The 24980-nt window shown below is 54.4% G+C and overlaps 1 protein-coding gene and 1 long non-coding RNA gene across 2 annotated transcripts in view; one reads left to right on the top strand and one right to left on the bottom strand.

Moving 5' to 3' along the window:
• Positions 1-24980, top strand: part of CABP7 (calcium binding protein 7) — a 79133-nt gene that overhangs the window by 8464 nt on the left and 45689 nt on the right. The window lies entirely within an intron of this gene.
• LOC142069345 (uncharacterized) lies at positions 10311-16293 on the bottom strand. Its single transcript, XR_012665137.1, has 4 exons — positions 15948-16293; positions 12526-12801; positions 11246-11380; positions 10311-10675 (listed from the first exon to the last, which is right to left on the bottom strand). It is a non-coding gene; the product is annotated as an uncharacterized LOC142069345 (long non-coding RNA).

The raw sequence follows: 24980 nt of genomic DNA, 5'->3' as shown, positions 1-24980 counted from the left end.
TATCAATGTTTGGGTGGGATGCCCCTTTCTTTGGGGGTACTCGATCCTTAGCTCAGTGGTAGCAGGACATCCTAGAGCTCTGCTGGGATGGAAAGAGCCAGCACAGAAGACAATGGGCTGCTCAGGGCAGTGTTTTCATGGAATCAGGACATTCCATCCACTGAGGGGTCCCTTGGCACAACACATCAGCTCCTTAGAACCATGTTATGAAGGACAATGTTTGTGTTTAACCAGACTCACCCCATGGATCCTGAGTTAGCAGGGATTCCAAGGGTGGGAAAACTACAGCTCATGGGCCAGATCCAGCCTGCCAGCCATTTTAATCTGGCCCTTGAGCTCCCACTGGGGAGTGGGATCTGGGGCTGGCCCTGCTCCAGCGCGCCAACCAGGAAGCGGGGTCAGGGGCCACTCCACACAGCTCCCAGAAGCAGCAGCATGGCCCCCCCTTCAGCTCCTACGCTTAGGGGCAGCCAGGGACTTCTGCTCTGCATGCTGTCCCCAGCCCAAGTGCAGTCCCTGCAGCTCCTATTGGCCGGGAACCACAGCCAATGGGAGCTGCAGAGGCGGTGCCTGTGGACGGGCAGCATACAGAACTGCCGGGCTGCACCTAGTGTAGAAGCCAGAGAAGGGACATGCTGCTGCTTCTGGGAGCCGCTTGAGGTAAGCGCTGCCCGGAGCCTGCACCCTGAAGCCACCCCCAAGCCCCAACCCTGATCCCTCTTCCTCCCTCTGAACCCCTCAATCCCAGCCCAGACCACCCTCCTGCACCCCAAACTCCTGATCCCCAGCCCCACCCCAGAGCCCACACCCCTGCACCCTCTTCTCCCCTGCACCCCAATCCGGAGCCCCCTCCCGCACGCTGAACTCCTCATTTCTGGCCCCACCCCAGTGCCCACACCCCCAACCAGAGCCCTCACCCCCTCCCACACCCCAACCCCAGTTTTGGGAGCATTCATGGCCCGCCATAAGTTTCTACTCCCAGATGTGGTCCTTGGGCCAAAAAGTTTGCTCACCCCTGGATTAGACCCTCTCCCTGGCCAGGGAATCTTGTCCTGAGAGTTACAGGTCCAGATCCCAGCACAAGGCACTTTGACAATGACCCCAGGGAGGGGTCATCTGAGGAAACTGAATCTAGGACCTCTCCATCTCAGAGCATGAGCCTCGACTGCTAGATCTAAAGGAGCAGCCCCAGTGATTTGGCAAGAGTAGCCGACACCTAGAACATGATGTGTCCAGCCCCTAGCAGGGGAACACAGATCCGTACTGTGGTGATTTCCCTTTGCCAGATGTTTTCCAACCCTCCTGGAGGGTAACAGAGGAGAATTTCTGTTCTAGTCTGGTTCTTATACAGCCCTCATCACCATAGCACATGGGGAAGAAGCAGGTAATCCATGGACACGCCCGCCTGCCTGGTCTCGCTGTTTGACTTTGTGTTTTGTAGCAGCCATTTGTTGATATAAATACATCAGCAGGATCAATTCAATTAGGCCTCTGCTCCTTGGCATCCGCAAACTGTTGCATATGGATGAGTTAGGAGCGGGCATGGAGGCAGAGGGTCCAGGACACACAATACAAATCAGTGACAGGACGAATGGGACAGAGACGGTGCCTTCCCTTATGTCTAAGTGCCAGGCACACCAGCAGCACAAAGGAAAGGATCATTCATTTTAATGAAGCTCAGATCATTAGCTGATGTCTGTAAGTACCTTGAAGATGCCAAGTGTAATTAATCCTCACAACCCCCAGGGAGGTGGGGGAAGTATTAGCACCATATTTCAGATGGGCGAAATTGAGGCACACAGGAGTCAAAGCCAACATTTCAAACCTAAAGTTAGGTCCCAATTCTGAAAGTTCGGGCTACATCTGTGGTTACTGGGAGCTTCTTAAAGCAAGGCTGTGGGACAGCAGAGAAAGGCACAGTCCTCGGGGTCTGTGCTGCAAAGACACCCACCCAGTGCTGACTGAGGTCTTGTTCACACACACAACTAGCCCTGGTTGCACTGAAATCAGTTTTAAAACCTATTTAGCTAAATTGGTGCCAACCCTGGCCTGGCCTCTGATCTCAGTTCAGACCTGGTTACGCTGGCTTAGCTCCTGCCCGCTCACCGCTGCCAGCTAAGCAGAAATAAAGCCAGTTAAGTGCAATTTAAGAGTGTCCACACAGCGGCTTTGCACCAGGTTAGTTAAAGCCATGCAACTTTGTGTTTAGAGACCAGGCGGGAAAGCCCAAAGCCCCACCCCAGTATGCAAGAGGCTCAGTGTAAGAGTCTCTGGGCAGTTCCCAAATCCTGGTCAGGAGCTTGGAGGGGATGCCCTAGGGCCCTGCAGTTTGTATTGGCAGCCAAGCTTTGGGGTATGTATCCATATGGAATGGCTAAGCCCTCCGAGGCCTGCCTGCCTTTTTATACCATGACAACCACCCTGTCTTTGGCAAGACACCTTCGCCCCACCTCCTGCACCCATCCTGCTCCCAAGTCTCTGCCTTTTGAGCACCTCCTCAGCAACATCCCACAGTGAAAGCCTGACCTCAGTGAAGCCAATGGGAGATTTACCATTGACGTCCATGGAGCCAGGATTTTGCCCCAGCAGGGACCACACCTTTTACACAGGGTGGATCTGTTCAGAGCAGGGTCTGATGAGCAGTAGCAGCCCCTGCAGCAAGAGGTGTGAGTGGAAGCAAACAGGAGCAAGGTGATGGCCAGACAGAAGGGCAGGCAGCTGTCTCCCACTTCCTGCTCATCCTGGATCCTGACACGAGCCCTGGGAAAACTTGGCCCCAATTTCACAGCTGTGTCCTGAATGCCACGTTCTAATCAATCCACGGTGCAGTGATGGAGAGCCATCCGAGAGCTGCTTAGCAGCGCCGGGGCAGTGAATGATGGGTTCGGCCCAGTTTCCAGCAGACAGGTATTCATGTCTCAGAAACCACCACCACCAGAACTAACTGGCAGTCTCAGCAGAAGGCTGGGTGGTAAATGGGTTATGGAGCCTGAATTCCCTCTGTCAACTACAAGCATGTCTACACAGGACACTCTAGGAAATTAATCTGAATTAACTAAAGGTGTGAATTTAAACAGCATTATTAGTTAGATCGCATTAAACCCGTGTGGACGCTCTTTCCAAATTAAGGTAACCTTAATTCGCTTTAAATTTAATTCACTTCCAATGTTAATTTGGATTAACTTTCCAGAGCATCTCACTTATAGAGAAGCCCTGAGAGGCGCCCCCTCCAGGGCAGAGCTGGGGAACCCTGCCCAGCTCTGAATCATTTCAGCAGTGAAGCAAACCAGGAGGGGAGCTTACTTGCTTTGGTGGATGTCATTGTAACGCACAAGTGGAGAATAGGGGCCTTTGTTGCTCTCTGAGTGGCTGGGCCACATAGGTGGCTAACAAGGCTGATGCTGCAGCTAGCTAAAAGGGTTCTTGCTTTGGCTCACGTGGGACACTCAGCTTTTAGCACTGTGAGTCGAGGGTTCAAGGTTGCATCAGTGCGTGGAGCCAGAATGCAGCTGGGGAAGTGCGAGGGGGACAAAAGACAGGATCTGAAAGGCATGCAGGCCCAGAGCAGCGAGTGCATGCACATGGGTAGCTGTGCAGGGGCACTTCCCCCAAGCTAGCCCCAGCAGGAGGCATTGGACTGGTGGGGGAAACCAGAGTGCGGGACTTTCAAGCACAGTCTGGAGGCCTGGTACGGCATCCAGGCAGATGGATTTTCAGACTAAAAGTTGATTTTATGGAGGAAAAAACCCACATGATATGTACCAGGTTTTACCAGGGGGCTTAACTGTAACTCTCCAGAGGCACCTGGGCCCTTAGAAAAGGAATCAACAGCTGTACCCAGAGCCAGTGGGGCCAGACTAACGCCCACTGGGTCTTCCCATCTCCCCAGGGAGGCTAGCCAAGCTCTCTTCAGAGGGGAGGAGGCAAATGGGGGGCTCCCAGCTGGGGCACCTCTGCTTCTGCCTCTCCCAGTGACAGAACCCCAGTTGGGTATCTGCTGCTCCCATGTCAGTATGCCCTGCCTGGGGAGCGTGCTGTCACCATAGGAGGGGGCTGAGGGCATAGAGGCAGGGAGGGGGGACACACACACACCCCCTTGCAGGGCAGCCAACTCAGCATCTTTCCTCTGCACTAACTGTGCCAACCTGGCCCTGAATCCTCCCTCCCCCACCCAGCTGGAAGATGCTTGGATCTGGGGATCTTGGTTTTAAAACGCACCACAAATGGCTTGAGTTGAACAAAGGACGTTTCCCTGAGTTTCAGTGCTGGGCTCTGCAGGAGCCCCAGGGAGAACAGAGGCCATTAAATGACAGCTAAGCAAACACACTCCAGCAAGGGCTGCTACAAGCCAGAGACACTGAGCTTCTTAAAGCTAGAGACACAAGGGGGACCTGGGCATCCCATCTCCCAGCCCTGCCACTCACTTCAGTTCACGCTCTCCTGGGAGGGGAATTTGCCCAGACACCCACAACAATCATTGTCTAGCCGGGCAGAGTGGTGAGAGCCCCGAGGGAGGGCACAGAGCCACCCATCATTCTCTCCCGCCCTTGCTGCGTATTGGCCCTGCCGACAGGCATCCTTCCAGCCCGGATGCCAGGGGAAGCAGGGAGAGGAAGCACACGCATGCCAGTGCTAACCCGCTGTCTGCTACAGACTAGCGATTGGAGGGGCCTCAGAGGAGAGCAGCACAAGAATTGCTGGGCCCAGCCCTGGGAATCGCGAAGGAGAGAGCAGGCGAAGGCAGTGTGGCTAGGGGCCAGTAGCCCCTGGGCTCTATTCACTCACTGGCATATGGCTAGCACCCACAGAGGCTAATGGGAGCTGCCGCCCCAGAGCGGGTCCTTCAGCCCCAAGCTGCACAGTTTGTGATTCATTATTAATAACTAGCATTTCAGTGGGGACACCATTAGACTCAGTGCCCCTTGGCAACTCACCATGTAGGGCCCTGATTCGGGTCCCCTTGCTCTCGCCATGGAGCCCCTCCCCCCATGAGGGGACCCACTGATCTCGAGGGGGGTGCTTAGGAAGTCAGGTGCCATCCAGCCCGAGGAAGGGTGAAAGCTGAGCCTAAGTAGATGGAGCCCAGACCAGAGGTGGAGAGCAGGGGGGGGGGGCTAGCGCTGGCTGCTGCGGACAGAGCTAGGTTGTGGCATGAGCCAGCGTGGGCTCCAGTCCTAATCCTCACCCTGCCATCAGGGCCCTGAGTTATCGGAGACCAGGCGGCTCTTTGGGCACCTTTAAAAACCCTGACCTTTGGAGCTCTGCAGTGCACAGCGCACTGACTGGATGAAGCCTTGGGAAAGCAGCCCTCTTTCATCCAATGTCCAAAACAACCCCTTGGGGCACCGCCTGGTTTTTAGTCCCACCCCCCATGACTCCCATTGGCTCCCACTGTTATTTTCATTGCTCCCAGGAAAGATCTTGCTGCCAGTAGGGGGCCCCCTTTGCACACACTCCAGTAGCAGAACAACAAGTCTTCCTGCCTCAGTTTCCACACAAAAGGAACCCTCTCTCATTGTCCATTCAAAGTCCCTTCTCTGTGCATAATCTGTTCAGGTACACCAGGGCCTTATTTCCACAAACCCTTGTAATGAAGCCATTCTTGATACACCCACCATAAACATACAAAGGTACAACTGCTTTTCCATTGTCTCTGCAGGGACACTACCTCCAGATCACCCTGAGAGCCAACAGCAGCACTGTGTTCCTCATTCCTTTCACCCCTGATGCAGGGCCCCCACTCTCCAGACCCCCCCCCCATCTGAGAGCAACCAGTCTCCACAGCCCCAGGAGAGCTCCCCAGTGTCCCACTCCCCAGGCAGGGAGTCCTACCCCTGCTTACGGCATGTCCCTCCCAAGCCCACTATCTTGCATCTGAGCTCTGCTTCCCCTGACTGAGCTGGATCTGCCCCTTTTGCCACAGCCCCAGCCCCAGCCTGCTGCTGATCAGGGGCCCCAGCTTTGAGTAGTGCTCCCCAGCTGTTCCACCGCAGCTCAGATCTCCTGTAGTGCTCTCCTACTGCTTCCTACTCCTGGCACCTCTCAGACAGCTCTTATCTGCCCATCTCCTCCCTCTGTAGCCAAGCCCGGGTGTCCTCTTTTAAACCTAAGGGGGGGGGGGGTAGCTGACCAGTCACAGGTGCACTGGGCTCTTCCCTCTTAAAGGGCTAGTGACACTCCTGTCTCTAGCTTAGGAACTAAATGGACTACTGGCCATCGTGACCATAGAGTCCCCATCTGGCTGTGTAGCTAAGGGCTGCAGACGCTGGCAGGCCCAGGCTGCTAAGGGGACTGGGACTGGGACTGCGACTGCTAACACACCTGGGCTGGTGGTACCTAGATGCCAGTTGTGACAGAAGTGGAGCCGAGATGTAATAATCTGCAATCATTTTATGAACAGTGTGTGACCTGGCCAGCAAAGGGAAGCTATTTTATAGTGGGTTATAAGGCTTTCCGGTGTGAATCTGATCCACCTTATACCGGGACTGTGGGAAGAACAGATGGTCCTTGTGTTCCCTTCTAACCCTATGATTCTAACAACCAGGGAAGTAACTCAATGGCTTGCCAGCTAAGAACATTTAGTGCACATTAGGAAGACAATGGGGTCCAGCTACTAACTTCAAAGATCCTGCGTCTTGTCTCCAACACCTGGTTTTGCAGTCCCACCGGAACAAGGCTCATGAACTCCCATCATCCCAAATCTGCCTCCAGATCAGCCTCTGGTTCCAGCAGATCCACCATCCTTTGCCAAGTAACTTCCCCATCAGAAGCTGTGTGACTGACCAGCTGGTTGGACATCAGAACAGTCTGGGAACTCCCTGGAGGAGCAGGTCTCTTCCAGACAAACCAGCCAAAGGCTGCAGCCACCTTGCCAGAAAAAGGAAGAAAGATCAATCTCTCTCTCTCTTTCTTTAGGAAAAGCAAGCAAAGCAGTTGTAATACTAGAGCAGGAATTGGGCTGTAACAAACCTGCATCAAAAGGCACGCCAGTGCAGACTGACCTTTTATGCTCACATCCAAGTTACTCGCTTCATACACACGCACACTGGGGAAAGCACTTTTCAATTCCCAGCAGACCCGACGTGCTCTGCTCCACTTTCGAGAGGTAGGAGTTCAAGCATTGTGTATTCTTAATTCAATCACAGACAGTTACATTGTTTTTTCAGGTGTCTTGCATTAGTAAAGGTATTCTCACAGCACCAGATTTAAGAAGGGAAGTTCCTGGCTGAGCTGTACATCAAGGTAGAACTGAATTATAAGGCCATTCCTCCCCCACCTTACACGTTATCAGTCACAGACTTTGGTCATGTGCATTATGATACTGCTATTTGCCAACAGCAAACAGTGTCTAGCACCCCCCCAAGCCAGATGTTCATGAGCAAGACCTGGGCAGCTCAGCTATAAATCAAGTAAACTATTTCCCCATTTCTCTCCTTTCTTCTCTCCTTTACAAACAGCTAGCTGAGCCCGCAGGCCTCCTTAAATCTCAGGGGAATCTGACATTAGGCAGTAGCTTCCAAATCAATCTGAGAATGTTGCGTTGTCACCCCACTGCAGGGGCACAGTTAGGGCTGTTGAGGTTATTTGAGTGTGATTGTGTTCTGTTATGGCAGAGCAACCTTAACTCTGAATTAGAGTTGCCAACTTTCCAATTTCAGAAAACTGGACACCCCTACCCTTTCTCCTCCCCTGTGACCCCACCCCGTGCTCCCTCCCCCAAGATCCCACCCTCCGCTCACGCCTCTTTGCCCCCCACACCCTGCGCCCAGCTCGGGGACCACCACACTCTCCCCATCCCACCAGTTATATGCAGGGGGGGAGGCTCTCTCCATAAGCCACTCACTCAAGTCACAAGAAGTCTGTGGAGAAGCTGGGAATAGAACCCAGGAGTCCTGGCTTCCAGCTCCTCCTGCCTCATTGTAACCACAAAACACCATTCTCCTCTCTAGGACAGGTGTCCTGACTCCCAGCTCCCCCACACCAGCTGCTCCAGGTCCCCCAACACCGAAGCAAGGGACGGTCCCAAACATGCCCAGGCATCCCCTGCCCATCTGGGTCCGTGGAACTGGGAGCAGGGAGCTGCTTGCTTCCATCTGGGGAACTTGCCCCATTGTTTGTAGCTGCCCCCCTGGCAGCCACAACCCACTCTCCCTGGCTGGCTCCAGAAAACATACACAGAAATATTGGTTCTGGGGTCTCCCCACTTCTCCCAAGGGGTTTAATGAGCCTCCTGTTTCCTCCGCACCCCACGGTGAGGGGCTCTTGGGGCACCAGCTCCTGGGCTACCTCGCCTGTGGCTGGGGCAGGCTGACTGTAAAGGCCCCGAGCCTGCCAAGTTCTGCTGCCCGGAGTGAGCAGGCACCCAAGTTCCCAGGGTTTGGCGCTGGGGGATGGCCAGCCTCCTACCTGGTGGTGATCGCGTCGTGCATGGAGCCAGGATTGGCAGCCCAGCCCGGCCCAGCCCTTCAGGGGAAGTGGCCCTGCACAGCACGCCAAGCCCGGATCCCTCTGCAGCTTTCCAAACAGCCCCTCTCCCAACATCCGTGCCCCACAGGTAGTGGGCTGCCCCCTTCCTTCTTGCAGCCTCGCTGGCATGCTCAGAGCTTGCCCTCTCCTTGTCCGCTCTGCTTGCAGCTCCAGTGCGAACGTGTGGTGTCCACCCTTCCCCAGGCCAGCCCCCTCCTCTGCCAGAGCCACCTCCTCAGACTGCGAGGGGCCCTGTAGCCACTGCTGAGGCTTTCCGCAAGCAGCTGAGCAGCTGCTGGTCTTCCCGCCCTCTTGGAGGGGAGGCTGATTGTGGTTACTCTGGTAACCGGACAATGCCAGGTCCCCTTTTCGACCGGACTTTCTGGTCACAAACCGGACACCTGGCAATTCAGAGTCTGAATTTTAATGCTAATGCCCTTGAAAGGTGATATGCAAACAGCACTCTGCCATGTGCTTGCTTCTTGATGCCATCTGCGCACCTTGGAAGAGTAATGCTAGACTGCAGCCAGGGCCAGCTCTTCAGCATAGGCAATTCACAGACAAAGACAATCGTTGCACTGGAGGAGGGTACCAACACAATAAGGAAGGAAAGGGAATCTTTATTACCCACCCCTCCTGTCGCCCCTCCCCACATAGACTCTCCCATGTGGGTAGGGTGAGAGTGGGGCCAGCCTGCCCTGGGCACATGAGGGGGGATCATGTGGGGAGGAGCTGGGAGCTCAGGCTACCCTGGGCACAGGGTGGGGGGGACCATGTGGGGAGGAGCTGGGAGCTCAGGCTGCCCTGGGCACGGGGGCGGGAAGGGAACAGACGATGTGGGGAGGAGCTGGGAGCTCAGGCTGTCGCTCGTCTCAGGTACAGTGACACAGCACCAAGCCGTTTGCTCTCAGCCCTGGTCTACCCGACGGGATTAGGTCCAATTTAGCCGCATGAAGTCGATTTTAAGATGACTGCGTCTACGCAACCAACCCCCTTCCGTCGGCCTAAAGGGCTCCTAAAATCGACTTCAGTTCTCCCTGCTGAGAGGAGTAGCACTAAAATCAACCTCGCCGGGTCGAATTTGGGGTAGTGCGGACACAATTTGATGGCATTGGCCTCCGGGAGCTATCCCAGAGTGCTCCATTGTGACCGCTCTGGGCAGCACTTTGAACTCGGATGCTCTAGCCAGGTACACAGGGAAAGCCCCAGGGAAAGTCTGAATTTCATTTCCTGTTGGTCAGTGTGGCAAGCTCAGCAGCACAGGGGACCCTGCAGTCCCCCCAGAATCGCAAACAAGCTCCAGCATGGAGCAAACGGGAGACACTGGATCTGATCCCTGTATGGGGAGAAGAATCTGTGCAGGCCGAACTCTGATCCAAAAGAAGAAATGCAAATATATGTATATATGCATGCCAAAATCGCACAGGGCATGGTGGAGAGAGCTACAACAGGGACACACAACCGTGCCACCTGAAAATCAAGGAGCTCAGGCAAGCTTACCAAAAGACAAAGGAGGCAAACGGTCACTCCGGGTCAGAGCCCCATACATGCCGCTTCTATGATGAGCTGCATGGCATTCTAGGGGGAGACCCTACCACTACCCCACCCCTGTCCTTGGACACCTGCAAGGGGGGAGTCTCACACAACAGGGAGGAGGATTTTGTGGATGAGGAAGAGGAGGAGAAGGAGGAGAATGCGCAGCAGGCAAGCGGTGAATCCGTTCTCCCCGGCAGCCAGGACCTTTTCATCACTCTGGAGCCAATACCCTCCCAAGGCGGGATCCCCGATGCTGAAGCTGGAGAAGGCAGCTCTGGTGAGTGCACATTTGTAACTACAGTACAGCGTTTAAAAGCAATAGTGTTTAATGTTTGATTTGCCCTGAAGAATTGGGATGCATTTGGGGCCAGTACAGCTACTGGAAAATTCTGTTAATGTGTCTGGGGATGGAGCGGGAATCCTTCAGGGACATCTCCATGAAGCTCTCCTGGAGGTACTCTGAAAGCCTTTGTAGAAGGTTTCTGGGGAGGGCTGCCTTATTTCGTCCTCCACGGTAGGGCACTTTACCATGCCAAGCCAGTAGCAAGTAGTCTGCAATCATTGCAGCACAAAGCATGGCAGCGAATGGTCCTGGGCTTTGGTCGCATTCAAGCAACATTCGGTCTTTATCTTTCTGTGTTAGCCTCAGGAGAGTGATGTCATTCATGGTCACCTGGTTGAAATAGGGGAATTTTTGTAAGGGAACAATAAAAGGACCCCATTCATGCTGGGTTGTTTGCGCTTGGCTAAAAGGGATCATCCCATAGAATAGCCATGCGGTGGGGTGGAGGGAGGTGTGTGCTGCACATCCACCCGAAAACCGCAGCCCCTCCTTTTAAATGTGAAACCCAACCGGCATTGCTTGCTATTGGAAAGGATGGCACTGCAGTTTGAAACCATTCCCACGTGTTATGAAGGCGGAAAAAGACAACCCCACATACCAAAAGGCTTAGCATGGTTGCCTGGAAACTGAATTCTGTTGCCCAGCCGTGTGTGATGTGTCACCATACCGGCAGGTGCTCAATATAAAAGGCAAAATGTGACCTTGTACCTAAAGCACATGTGCTATCTGTTGTGAATTGGTTGATTCACTGTGAAAGAGTCTCCCTTTTTCTCAGAAATGTATCATCTTAATTTTAACTCTCCCTTTTTATCTACCCCCAGGTGCAAATGTTTCTATGCTCCCCCTATCATCTCCATCCCTGAGGTTATCACAGATTAGAAAGTGAAAAAACGCACTCACGATGACATGTTTTCCGAGCTCATGCAGTCCTCCCGCACTGATAGGGCACAGTTTAATGTATGGAGACATTCAGTGGCAGAGGCCGGGAAAGCATTAAGTGAGCATGAAGAGCAGAGGCAGGAGGCGATGCTGAGGCTAATGGGGGAGCAAATGGACATGATGAAGCATCTGTTGGAGCTGCAGGAAAGCCAACAAGAGCACAGACCCCCACTGCATCCATTGTATAACCGACTGCCCTCCTCCCCAAGTTCCACATCCTCCTCACCCAGAAGCCCAAGAACGCGGGGGCGGCAGGGAGAGGCTCCAGCCACCCAGCCACTCCACTCCAGCGCGCCTAACTGTGCTCTTCTAATCACCCTGGTGTCTGGATGCTCAAAATAGGCCTCCAGTTGATTTGTCTCAACCTCCCACCCCGCCATAAACGTCTCCCCCTTACTCTCACAGATATTATGGAGCACACAGCAAGCAGCAATAACAATGAGAATGTTGGTTGTGCTGAGGTCTAACCTAGTCAGCAAACAGCGCCAGCGAGCTTTTAAACATCCAAAGGCACATTCTACCACCATTCTGCACTTGCTCAGCCTATAGTTGAACTGCTCCTTAGTACTGTCCAGGCTGCCTATGTACGGCTTCATGAGCCATTGGAGCAAGGGGTAGGCTGGGTCACCAAGGATAACTATTGGCATTTCAACATCCCCAATGGTAATTTTCTGGTCTGGGAAGTAAGTCCCTTCTTGCAACTGTTCGAACAGCCCTGAATTCCTAAAGATGTGAGCGTCATGCACCTTTCCCGGCCATCCCAACTTGGTGTCGGTGAAACGTCCCTTGTGATCCACCAGTGCTTGCAGCACCATTGAGAAGTACCCCTTGTGGTTTATGTACTGATTGGCAAGGTGGTCTGGTGCCAAGATAGGGATATGCGTTCCGTCTATCGCCCCACCACAGTTAGGGAACCCCATTGCAGCAAAGCTATCCACTATGACCTGCACATTTCCCAGAGTCACTACCCTTGATAGCAGAATGTCAGTGATAGCATTGGCAACTTGGATCACAGCAGCCCCCACAGTAGACTTGCCCACTCCAAATTGATTCCTGATTGACCAGTAGCAGTCAAGCGTTGCCAGCTTCCACAGGGCTATTGCCACTCGCTTCTCAACTGTCAGGGCAGCTCTCATCTTGGTATTCCTGCACTTCAGGGCAGGGGAAAGCAACTCACAAAGTTCAAGGAAAGTGGCCTTATGCATGAGAAAGTTTCACAGCCACTGTGAATCATCCCATACCTGCAACACTATGCGGTCCCACCAGTCTGTGCTGTTTGCGAGGCCCAAAATCAGTGTTCCACTGTATCAACCAGCCCCATTGCCGCCATGATGTCCCAATTGCCACAGCCCATGCTTTCAGGAACATCTTTGTCCATGTTCTCATCACAATCATCCTCGTGCTGGTGTCTCTTAGCCCAGTTCTGCACATACTCCAGGATAATGTGCAAGGTATTTACAATGCTCACAACAGCAGCAGTGAGCTGAGCAGGCTCCATGCTTGCTGTGGTATGGCGTCTGCATGGGTAACCCAGGAAAAAAGGTGCGAAACAATTGTCTGATGTTGCTTTCACGGAGGGAGGGAGGAAGGGGCGATTGACAACATGTACCCAGAACCACCCGCGACAATGTTTTTGCCCCATCAGGCATTGGGAGCTTAACCTAGAATTCCAATGGGCAGCAGAGACTGTGGGAACTGTGGGATAGCTACCCACAGTGCACCACTCCGTAAGTCAATGCTAGCCACGGTATTGAGGACACACACCACTGACTTAATGCTCTTAGTGGGGACATACACAATTGACTGTATAAAATCGATTTCTAAAAATCGACTTCTATAAAATTGACCTAATTTCATAGTGTAGACATACCCTTAGGGAGGGCAGGCCAGATATTACAAGTACATTCCCCTAGAGGGGGGCAGGGAGCAAAGACAGAGAAAGAAGGGATGGAGAAAGGAGATGGAAAGACAGAGGGGAATGGTGGGAGTGATAGGAAGAGAGGAGAGTGGAGGGGGGAATGGTGGGCTATAAAGTGGAGGGAGAAATGGAGGGACAGGAAAGGGGGAGCAGGGAAATGTGGAAATGAATGACAAGGGAATGGAGGGAAAGAGAAAGCAGGAGATGGAACCTGGGAGACTTGGGCAAGGAGAGAGGGGAAGGAACGAGAGATGCAAACAGGAGAGAAATGGGGGAAATCAGTCTGATAAAGGATGAGTTGTGGTATAGAGATGACAGAGTCAGAGTGAATGGATGTAGATCGATTAAAAAGCAGGTCTGTGTGTGGCAGACACACCCGCGTGGGAGAGGGAGGGAGGGAGGGAGTGTAAAGGGAGCCCCAATCATGGGGCGTATTTGTACGTGCGTGAGATCCCTAGGGTAGCTAACTTTCTTCTTTCCAGCTCGGTGTTCCACCCTGCTTTGCCACAAGGCCCCGCCCCCATTCCACCCCTCCCCAAGGCCCCACCCTTACTCTGCCCCCACTCCACCCCTCCCCTGAAGCCCCACCCCACCTCTTCCGGCCCTGCCCCTGCCCACGCTCCTCCCATCCACCACCAAGCTGATAATCAGCGGGGCTGGTGTGTGCTGAGGGCCCACTATTGTTTTCCATGCTCCAGCACCCACAGAGTAGGCACCTATGGGAGTGTGCCCCTGTGCATGTGATTGAAAGATCCCCGTCTATAAAACGGAAGGACTTGCTGTCACCCCATTCTCTCAGGCACTGTAACTCCACACTGACGGGATCATCATGTTTTAAGCTTATCTGACATAAAAACAGTAAAGACCTTGCTGTCTGATATCAACATGGAGATGTCTCGCGACTTGCCTTGCGTGCACGCAAAAGGCACATTTCTGTTCTTTGTCTTGCTGGCATTATCGGCATGAGCAGCGCGCCGGGCCCCGCTCTGCCCACCCCTCCAGCCAGCGCGCCGGGCCCCGCTCTGCCCACCCCTCCAGCCAGCGCGCCGGGCCCCGCTCTGCCCACCCCTCCAGCCAGCGCGCCGGGCCCCGCTCTGCCCATCCCTCCAGCCAGCGGGCCGGGCCCCGCTCTGCCCACCCCTCCAGCCAGCGCGCCGGGCCCCGCTCTGCCCACCCCTCCAGCCAGCGCGCCGGGCCCCGCTCTGCCCACCCCTCCAGCCAGCGCGCCGGGCCCCGCTCTGCCCACCCCTCCAGCCAGCGGGCCGGGCCCCGCTCTGCCCATCCCTCCAGCCAGCGGGCCGGGCCCCGCTCTGCCCACCCCTCCAGCCAGCGCGCCGGGCCCCGCTCTGCCCACCCCTCCAGCCAGCGCGCCGGGCCCCGCTCTGCCCACCCCTCCAGCCAGCGCGCCGGGCCCCGCTCTGCCCACCCCTCCAGCCAGCGCGCCGGGCCCAGCTCTGCCCACCCCTCCAGCCAGCGCGCCGGGCCCAGCTCTGCCCATCCCTCCAGCCAGCGCGCCGGGCCCCGCTCTGCCCACCCCTCCAGCCAGCGCGCCGGGCCCCGCTCTGCCCACCCCTCCAGCCAGCGCGCCGGGCCCCGCTCTGCCCACCCCTCCAGCCAGCGCGCCGGGCCCCGCTCTGCCCACCCCTCCAGCCAGCGCGCCGGGCCCCGCTCTGCCCATCCCTCCAGCCAGCGGGCCGGGCCCCGCTCTGCCCACCCCTCCAGCCAGCGGGCCGGGCCCCGCTCTGCCCACCCCTCCAGCCAGCGCGCCGGGCCCCGCTCTGCCCACCCCTCCAGCCAGCGCGCCGGGCCCCGCTCTGCCCACCCCTCCAGCCAGCGCGCCGGGCCCCGCTCTGCCCACCCCTCCAGCCAGCGCGCCGGGCCCCGCTCTGCCCACCCCTCCAGCCAGCGCGCCGGGCCCCGCTCTGCCCATCCCTCCAGCCAGCGGGCCGGGCCCCGCTCTGCCCACCCCTCCAGCCAGCGCGCCGGGCCCCGCTCTGCCCACCCCTCCAGCCAGCGCGCCGGGCCCCGCTCTGCCCACCCCTCCAGCCAGCGCGCCGGGCCCCGCTCTGCCCACCCCTCCAGCCAGCGCGCCGGGCCCCGCTCTGCCCACCCCTCCAGCCAGCGCGCCGGGCCCAGCTCTGCCCATCCCTCCAGCCAGCGCGCCGGGCCCCGCTCTGCCCACCCCTCCAGCCAGCGCGCCGGGCCCCGCTCTGCCCACCCCTCCAGCCAGCGCGCCGGGCCCCGCTCTGCCCACCCCTCCAGCCAGCGCGCCGGGCCCCGCTCTGCCCACCCCTCCAGCCAGCGCGCCGGGCCCCGCTCTGCCCACCCCTCCAGCCAGCGCGCCGGGCCCCGCTCTGCCCACCCCTCCAGCCAGCGCGCCGGGCCCCGCTCTGCCCACCCCTCCAGCCAGCGCGCCGGGCCCCGCTCTGCCCACCCCTCCAGCCAGCGCGCCGGGCCCCGCTCTGCCCACCCCTCCAGCCAGCGCGCCGGGCCCCGCTCTGCCCACCCCTCCAGCCAGCGCGCCGGGCCCCGCTCTGCCCATCCCTCCAGCCAGCGGGCCGGGCCCCGCTCTGCCCACCCCTCCAGCCAGCGCGCCGGGCCCCGCTCTGCCCACCCCTCCAGCCAGCGCGCCGGGCCCCGCTCTGCCCACCCCTCCAGCCAGCGCGCCGGGCCCCGCTCTGCCCACCCCTCCAGCCAGCGCGCCGGGCCCCGTGCTCCCCAACCCTCGCCCGCAAGGCAGCATACTGAGCCTGGTATCTGGTATTTCAAGCTGGATTCTTCGGACATTGCAGATAGGGTTATCGCCTGGCTGCTTTTTGACTGGCCTAGCTAGTTTTTTTATGGATTTGTCAGTTGCCAGAAAAATAATTTCAGCTGAGTCTGTGGGGTTTTTTATATGGGGCTAAAGATTTGCATTGTTCTCCCAAATGCTCATGGTAAAAGTTTCTGTGTCCAGCTAAAGATGCTGCAGTGTTTCCACTTCTGCAGTTTAAGTGATAACAGATCAACCCTGCTGAATATACAGCAGCTATCTGCAAGGGGAGAGCGCAGGTGTGTGAGAGAGGGGTTGAGTCACATGAGAGTGAGGAGCCGTGCGATGGTATCCGGCTGAGCTGTCTGTGTTCTCTCACTAGACCCTGTAAGTAGCAGTTGAAGGGGGGGTTTCGGAGTTGCTTTGTGGTTGGGGTTGCGGTGGGCTTGCCATGGCGGGGGATGGGTGCCGGGGCTTTTGCATTTCACAGGTGGTAACCCTAATTGCAGAGTGAGGGCTGATGTTACTGGAGCCTGATCCGCCTCCCGTTGAATTAATGGGACTTTTCCCATTAGCCTCTGCGGGATCAGGATTACACCCACAATGTTACCTAGGCCTGGTTCCTCCCGTGGCCTGCATGGCCCTGCTGGGACTCTAGCCCACAGTTGGAGGCTGCACCATATTTCTCTGCATATTTCTCCCTCCTCCATTGTCCCATCCTCTCCCACTGAGACCATTTCTCTGCACTGTGTCTCCCTTTGGGGGTGGGATCCACCAAATCTTCCTGGTGTGGAAAACAAGCTGTGGCCTCCTTGTCTGTTGTCTCCATAGTGGTCATTGGTGGTTGGCAATGGAGAAGAGTCCAATCAGAACCTTGAATCCAGGAACTCCCTTACCTTAGGGTGTAGAATCCAGATTCAAAAGCGGATCTGGATTCAAATTTTACGGCTCATGCCTCTCTCTGTAATTGGAGATACACCCCAAGGCACAGATACCCCCAAGCTGCTAGAGACAGATGGCTTCAAAATAACCATGCTTTGCCCTGAGAAGCTGCTTTTCATCTATAGAGCAGAACGCTCTCTGCAAAGGAGGGGCAGTAGCATTAGCTCCATTCTAGAGATGGAGAAACTGAGGTAAGGAGAAAACATGACTTGCCTGGGATCATGCCTTGAGTCAGCAGCAGAACTGGGAGTGGAACCCAGCTGTCCTGACTCCCAGGCCTTTGCTTTGTCCATTAGGACACAGCAGGACCCAATCTGCCCTACAAATCCGGATGTGGATCCAAACTTTGCCTCTCCAGCTCCATCTGTCTTCAAATGTGCACCCTCTGGTGTCTTTACTTTAATAATAACGAGGAGTCCTGTGGCACCTTAAAGACTAACAGAGAAGGGGTGGGGTCTCAGAGGAGGGGCGGGGCAGAGGGTGGAGCAAGGGTGTTTGGTTTGGGGCAAGTAGAAAGCTGGCAACCCTATGCTGGGGTGTGAAGCTGTTTCCTACTGTTGTGGTTCCTGGGCTTATGATTGCTTCAGAAGAGAGACCTGATGGTGAGGAAGATCAGACCCAGGCGCTGGAGGCAGGGACCCTCCAGGGCAGAATGAGGACACTCCATGGCCAGCAGCCCAGGGAAAGTAGGGAGGGGAAGGTGTGAGTCATTGCTCAGGGTCCCCTCCTTATCTGGGCTGGTGTTTCTCAGTTCCCTCTCTGTCCTATCTCAGCTCCTCACATCTGTCCTAGTTCCAGCAAACACAAGCCTGAGCCCAGCCAGACTCCAGTCCAGGGATAAATGGGCACAGAAATCCTGCTCTCCTCCCAGACACTGGGTGCACAGACACACCAGAGCAGACAGCTCAGAAACTGGACATGCAGACACACTGGGCTTGGCCCCCCAGGCATTGGCAGGACTCCAAGTGCCACATTGAGCAGCTGGCCCAGCTACCTAGGCCATGGGGTGCTGCTGAAAATCAGAGAGTAAAGAACACAAGATTGCTAACTATGTTTGTTTCCCCTTCACTATTTGTTTGGTTCATTTACCGAGATTAGACTTACCAGCTGGGACTTGCCAGAATCTCTCTCCTTCCCTTCCTTCTCTTCTCTAATCACCCAGCACCTTCCAGTTCTCCAAACCTATATAGAAATAACTGCCCAGGGCCTGAGCCCAACCCTGTATCTGAGGGAGGCCAGAGTTCCCACCTTCCCTCTGGGTGTCCTGCAGGTCTCCAAGCCTGCCCTTTGTCCCTGGGGTTCCTGGGACTCTGAGAAGAGGCAAAGGCTGCCCCCCTTTGCAAGCTGCCCCTGAGTTGCGGATTGCTGTCAGCAAGCTGGGGGTGATGGAGTGCTGGGAATCACCCACTGAGCCAGTGCTGTGGGCACTGTTTAACCAATTAGCCCACCCTCTGGGAGAGGGCCTAAAGAAGGAGAGGGGCTCCGGATGACCAGATCAGAGTGGGGCTGGGTACCTAACGAGCTAATGATCACATTTCAATGCCCAGCCCTGGGAGAAGGGGTAGTTCAGCGGAGGCTGTGTGAATAAAAACGGTGCAGGAGTCTGTAGAAGCACTGTGACTACACTCCAGGGGGTGTCTCTGGGCTCTGTGTGAGAGCGGAGAAGATGGGAGCAGAGGGAGGCTCCCCTGCTGGAAGGCGACAGCCATTGCTTTGCTCCGGAGCTGGTCCCAAAGTCATCACTGGTGGATCCGAGCTCATCCACTCAGGAGAGTGAGAGACATCACTGTCTGATGCTGTCTGATGGACACCAGTGGGAATTAACTCTCCACCATCACTGCAGGAAGCTAGTGGTCCCACACAGGAGATCTCACGCCCTCCAGGAACCCTCCATTCTCCCCACATGGCTGGAGGGGACAGGACTGTTCCCCAGGAGATGAGCCGGTCTCTGCTGCAGTCATTCCCTCCCCAGCAATGAGAGCAGCAGAGGAGAGAAGAAGGGGGTCTCTGCCACCCACCACTCTCAGAAGAGTTAGACACGGCGTGGATGGACGAGGGATATGGGGCTTCCCCTGTGACTGCTCAGCTCAGCAAGCACACGAAGACAGGCGCCAGGAGGAAAGACAGAGACTGGTTTTGACTGAACAAACATGACATCTGGAAGGCAGTGAGTGAGCGACTGATTTACCATGGGGATCTCCCAGAATAAATCACTTTGTGGGATTGAAATGCTTGCAGCAGGGCCTGGAGACTTTAAGGAAGGAAAGACCTTTTTTTGCAAAAGAAATTTCCATTAGGGGCCTTCGTTCTTTGGGTAAAATTCCCACGTACAAATGGGCTCTTCATTAAGGTGAAAACAAATGAGCCTGGGTTCTTGCAGACCATTGGTTCAGATGGGGCAACGTCATCCTCACCATGTTCCCATTACACCCCTGGCGCTTAGGGTGGCGACGAAGCTCCTCCACTCCTGTCTGTTTCTGGCGAGTCTTTCAATGGTTCCCCAGCTGTGCCCCAGGTTTTACAGCTCAGCTTCCACAGCTCTTTGCCGTGTTGTTTTCGGGCGGCCTCATTTTTGCTTGGCTTCAGGTGTCCATCTAATTGTTATTCTGATGGTAGGATCAGTTTCCATCCAAAGCACATGGCCGATCCATCTCCAGTGCCTCCTGGTCATGATGGCGCTCAGATCCTCTTGGCTGCACTGTGTGAATAGATCTTGGTTCAAGATTGTTCTGGGCCAAAAGAGCAGACAAGAGTGTGGCTTAAAGGGTTAACATGACTGTGACGATGTGAGGCAGCAGGGAGGGGGGAGTGTTGACCTGGGAATATGCCCTGGGGGTGGGAGACCTGAGAGCCTGTAACCTGAGCCAGGAGGGGGCGGGGGAGGTGATACCTCTGCCCAGGAATGTGAACAGAGGCTGCAGAAGGGAGCCTGCTGGGGGGGGTTTAGTTTTCAGTTTGGGGCCGGGTGGAGGAACGCAGGGAACCCCAGGGCTGGGGTCTAAGCTCCCGGCTTCCCCAGAAGGACTTGACTGAGGAGTCCTGGTTGTACCCACAAGCTCTGTCTTGGACTGTGTTCCTGTTGTCCAATAAACCTTCTGTTTTACTGGCTGGCTGAGAGTCTCAGTGAATCCCAGGAAGAGGGGTGCAGGACCTGGACTCCCCCACACTCCGTGACAATGACACACACCTATGCATGCACACAGCTCTGTTGTGCTATCCTGATCCCCCTCATTGCATGGTTTGCTTTGGGGGTCAGAGTCAGCACCAAATGAAAGGGATGTAAAGACAATTGAACCAGCATCTCCAGGAGGCAAAAACTAGAAAGATGTTCGGGAGGGTGACTGGAGCAATGAAAGGGTTAACAAGGAGGGAGGCTGAAGAAACTGGTGCTGTCCTGTGGTGTATTTTGGTGCAGGGCCAAACCCAAGCAGTGCTGTGACTGCTATGCACTAATTTTGACCCTATGTTTTCCCCCTCCCCCGTGCTGGAGGGGCTGCAGGGCTAAACCCCGGGCAGCAGTGCCAGAGCTCAGGTTGGCCCCCACCTGCACCGATTGGGCCTAAGCTGCCTTGGCCTTAGTACCCTGCCAGTGGTATGTAACAGGCGTACGAAAGTCGAACAGAACTTCACCAGATTGCAGCCTCCAGCCTAAGGCCAGACTTGCCGTGTGTGCAGCCTGCATTGCAATCAGAGTCTGGGCTCAGACCAGTACGCGCCTAGTCCATAGGCAGCGGCTCAGCCAGTACCGCGAACAGGGAGCCCCCGAGTCACTAGGGGCCATGCTTAGCTGGTGCAGATGGAAGCTGCTCTGGGCAGCTCGGAGGCTATGACTGACAGGGACTGGGAGCCATGGAGAGGCTCTTGGAACTCAGGCAGATAAGGAGGCTTGGAAGGATCAGACTTTTATCAGGAAATGTCGATTTCACAACACACAGGCAAATCAGTGCGAAGATGTTTCCATCAATAATAACTGAGATTTACAGAGAGGCACAGTAAGAAGTGCTGCTCGAGAACTTCTTAGGGCTTAATTTGAGGAGACTGACGTTGTGTATTTTGCATGTGATGTTGACAATTTGTGCTGTAGGGTTATAAAGCTTTAGCTTTCTGAATCTCAGCATCTACTGGCATTAAATAATTGTCTGACCCACACTATAGTCTGACCTCTCCCCACAATTTCCTCACCGGTGAACATTTACACTGACTGAAATACAAAAGCTTAAAAATAAACATGGACATTATCCATCTAAATTATACAAAAAGAAAGCTCCCATCCTGCCCCGTCTACGTGTGAGGAGCCAGCAGAGGATGAAAACCAGCTGCTGTTTGCTAGGCTTGCATTGAGCTGAGTCAAGCCACCCAGGAGATGCTGATGCGGTAGAAGTAGGGGTTCAGGGACCTGTCTTCTGTGTCTGTCGGTCTGTCTGCGTGTGGTGGGCAGGATCAGGCCAGTGATGCAAGTTGGCAAAATCCAACTGACCCCAAAGCAGGGGCTGAAGAGCCTGCTCCTGCTCTGCCCCAATGACACAGCATGGCCAGAGTCTGAGACCAGTGTCGTTGTGGGCACTGCATGGTCTGCCGGTGTGGGGCACAACAGAGGAGAAGCCAGTGGGGGAGTCCACACACGACGCGCTGTGTCTGCAGATACTGGAGCACCTCAGTGCTAGTTCCTGGGCTCCACAGCAAGTTGTCTTGGTCACATCTGCATTGCATAGGCATCCAGCCCACACTGTCTAAAAAACAACTTCCTCCTGTCCCAGTGCAGCCCTGGAATGGATTCTCTTGGTCACTGGAGCAGGTGGCGGTGGCTTAGTCTCGTCTTGGTTTGTCTTGAAGTTTTGGTGTGGTCAGTAATCTGGTGGGGATGGCCACCGGATACTGCAAACCAGGGCCCAGCTCCCATGGGAGTTAGGTACCTAGATGCCTTTGCAGCTTTTGGCCCAGAAGCCTAACTTTGCACGTCAGGGCTTGTTGCCCTTAACACTCCTTCTGCAGGGAGCTTCAGTGCCCTGAGGTGCAGGGATTGCTCAACGCCAGGTTGGACACAGAACAGCAGTGGAGCTTGGTGTCCCTGAAATGGGCTGAGTGAGCAAGCAGCCATTTGCTCTGGCAATAAGCAGTGGGAATTCATTTGTCTGCAAAGCCTGCACGGACCTGGTCTCTGTAACAGCCAAGACACAGCACCGATAGATGACTTAGTCTTTAAGGTGCCACTAGTACTCCTTTTCCTTTAGCAAGATTCTAGCGGGTGGTCTATGGTTGGAAACGTGTCTAGCTAAACTATCGAAAAGTTTGTTCACTGTCTCACATATGTATTAAAGATGCAAAACAGGCAAGAGATATCGAGTTACATTCTCAAAGGGCATAAAGTACCCCGTACTTAATGATTATTGTTTGTTAATTGTTATTATTCTTACTATTCAGCAGTTACACTGCACTTGCACCAGACAACTACAGCTAGGTTGGCGCGTCAGTGTGCTCGGTGGAGTACAGACAAATACTCAATGCCCATTTCTGGCTCCAAGTCTCGGAGTCTAAGCCTGGAGCTATGCCGCTGCGTCCCAGCTAAGAGTTAGGAATTGTCTATTTGTATTACTGCAGTGTTGAGGAGTCCCAGCCGGGGAACAAGGCCTGACTGGGGGCATTCTGCACTCTTTGGTGAATTAGGGAGGGCATTTTATTTTAAATGTACAGCCTTTATTATCTTCTTTAAAAGAAGAAGCCCCCATACTCTCTTTCTATTGCCCCCTCATCAAACACTGCAGCCCTCCAGTAGCCAGAAATTACGTTGAAATTCCTGCTTCACCTCTCCCAAGTGTTATAGCCTAGTGAAGAAAGGACCTACCTTGTATTTCAAAGTGCCTGAGTGCGAGCCCTCTTGAAAGTTGTTCCCTTTATTAACGTTGCTATTAACTCATTTTGTATCCCTGCTAAACTGATTCTAGATTCATTCGTTGCAAAGAGAGCTGATGAAACCATTTCATGCAGGGCAAGAGCCAAATTGCAGCAAGAACAGATCAGCCACTCAGTGACAGACAGGGGGGCTGGAGCAATTTGTATAGTGGGGGTGCTGGGAGCCATTGAACCAAACTGTAAACCCTGGATATGATGGAAACCACTTCAAGCCAGGGGGTGCGGCAGCCCCCCTCGTTCCAGCACCTATGGTGACAGGCAGTGAAGTGTAGTGGTTAGGGCACCAGACTGCATGTCAGGGGGCCTGTGTGCTACTCCGCATTTGACCACTAATCTGCTGTGTGACCTTGAGGAAAACACTTCTCCATCTACCTTGTCTGCTTGGATTCTAAGCTCTTCAAGCCAGGGATTGTCTCTTACTATGTGTCTGTACAACCCTTTGCACAACGGGGCCCTGAACTCACTCAGGACTCTAAGTGCTACCATAATACCAATAATTATTAATAATGGTATGGGCTGGGTTAAACCTCACTGACACTGGGGGTGCAAACCGCCACCCTTCCCTTAAGGGAGCTGTAAGAAGCCATTCAGCTCCTTTATGGAACCAGGTAGCTGAAACAATAGAAGCCTCCCCCCACAACAAAGGCACTTACAAGATCGCTCAGCACGTTGAACTGTGTGGACAGAGCAACTCCGCTGGGTGTTGTTTTAGCAGAGAGTGTGTGAGAGAGAGAAGCAGGAGAAACACAGCAGCAAGTGACAGCAAAATCAGCAAGGAAGCACCAGACACAGCCACAGAAGCACTGGCCGTGTGAGCCTGAGAGAAAGCTAAAGGAGAGAGCTTTGGGGCAGAGCGCTGGCTAAAATAGGCATGGATCTATGAGCAGAGAAACTGTCTGCTACTGTTTGATTCCTCCTGCGATGAGGGAAACAGGACTTTGTACATTCTCTGGGAAAAGGATTGCATCAAAGACATAACTGATTCCATCTCCAATTTCTCCACCTAATGGACACAACCTGCAGGAGCCCAAATTTTGGCTGACCAATTGGGTCAAAAAGGGATCATAATAATTAATAATTAATAAGAAGTCATGGTAGAAAAAGGATGGACTATGCAAATAGTCTCTGAATCCCAGCTGTTAGAGAGGGGAAAACGAAGTGGGTCATCTGGCCCATCACACTACCAGGGCAGTGCGCCTGCAGTCTGCCCTGGTGATGTAAAGAAGGAAATTATCTTCACCAGAACAGGACACCCTCAAGACTAGATGGGCTCGATCCCTCCCAAGCTCAGAGCTCATGGGTTTCTGGCCAGCAAAGCCACCACTGTTAATGCATGACCTTTTGCCATATACAAAGAGCAAATGGGTATTTTCAGCCTGTAATCTTTATTTTACAGGCCATGGTGGAAAATAACTAAGCTTGGAAGGATTATGTTTTTATTGGTAAATGTCGGTCAACATGGATTTCATCACACATGCACAAACTGACAAAAAATATTGTTACTGATAATAGGCAAAATGTACAGCTAGGCAAGGAGCGAAAAATGCTGTTTAAGAACTTCTTAGGGTTTGATGTAAGGCTATTTACTTTGTATCTATTGACATGTGATGTTGACAATTTGTGTTTCAATGGTTATAAAGCTTTCACTTTCTGAATCTCAACATCTATTGTCATAAAATAATTGTCTGACCTACCCCATTGTCGGATGTCCCCATGGTTTCCTACAACCGTGAAAATTCAAAGCAATAAAAATCGGGGGGGGGGGGAATGCTTTAAAATAAGTATTGATATTATCTGTCAACATTATAAAAACCTCAAAAGTAAATTCTGCCACACTGAGAAATAGCAGCAAGAAGGAACAAAAGTGAAGACTCCTTGGCTGGTGTGTAAGATGCTGCATGGTCTCTGCCGCATAAAATGCCCTGATTGGCAGTCTCCTCAGGACTTCAAAGGCATAGTATAGAGAAAATAAAGCTCTGACAGCTCCATAGCAACATACACCACAGGGTATGACAACATTCACCTTTGAAATGGGGCCTTGTCACATTCTAGAGCCAATCCCCTTCTGTCCTGCTCAGCAAATCCCTTAATAGTTTCATTCCCTCCCTTTTCCTCTTCCATGCAGCCCCCTCTATCTCTCCTACCATTCCCTCTCCTCTACCCTGACTCAGCCT

The sequence above is a fragment of the Caretta caretta genome, chromosome 15, assembly GCF_965140235.1.
Source record: "Caretta caretta isolate rCarCar2 chromosome 15, rCarCar1.hap1, whole genome shotgun sequence".
Taxonomy (NCBI): Eukaryota; Metazoa; Chordata; order Testudines; family Cheloniidae; genus Caretta; species Caretta caretta.
The sequence above is the reverse complement of the archived record's forward strand: the minus strand, read 5'-3'. Positions and strand labels throughout refer to the sequence as shown.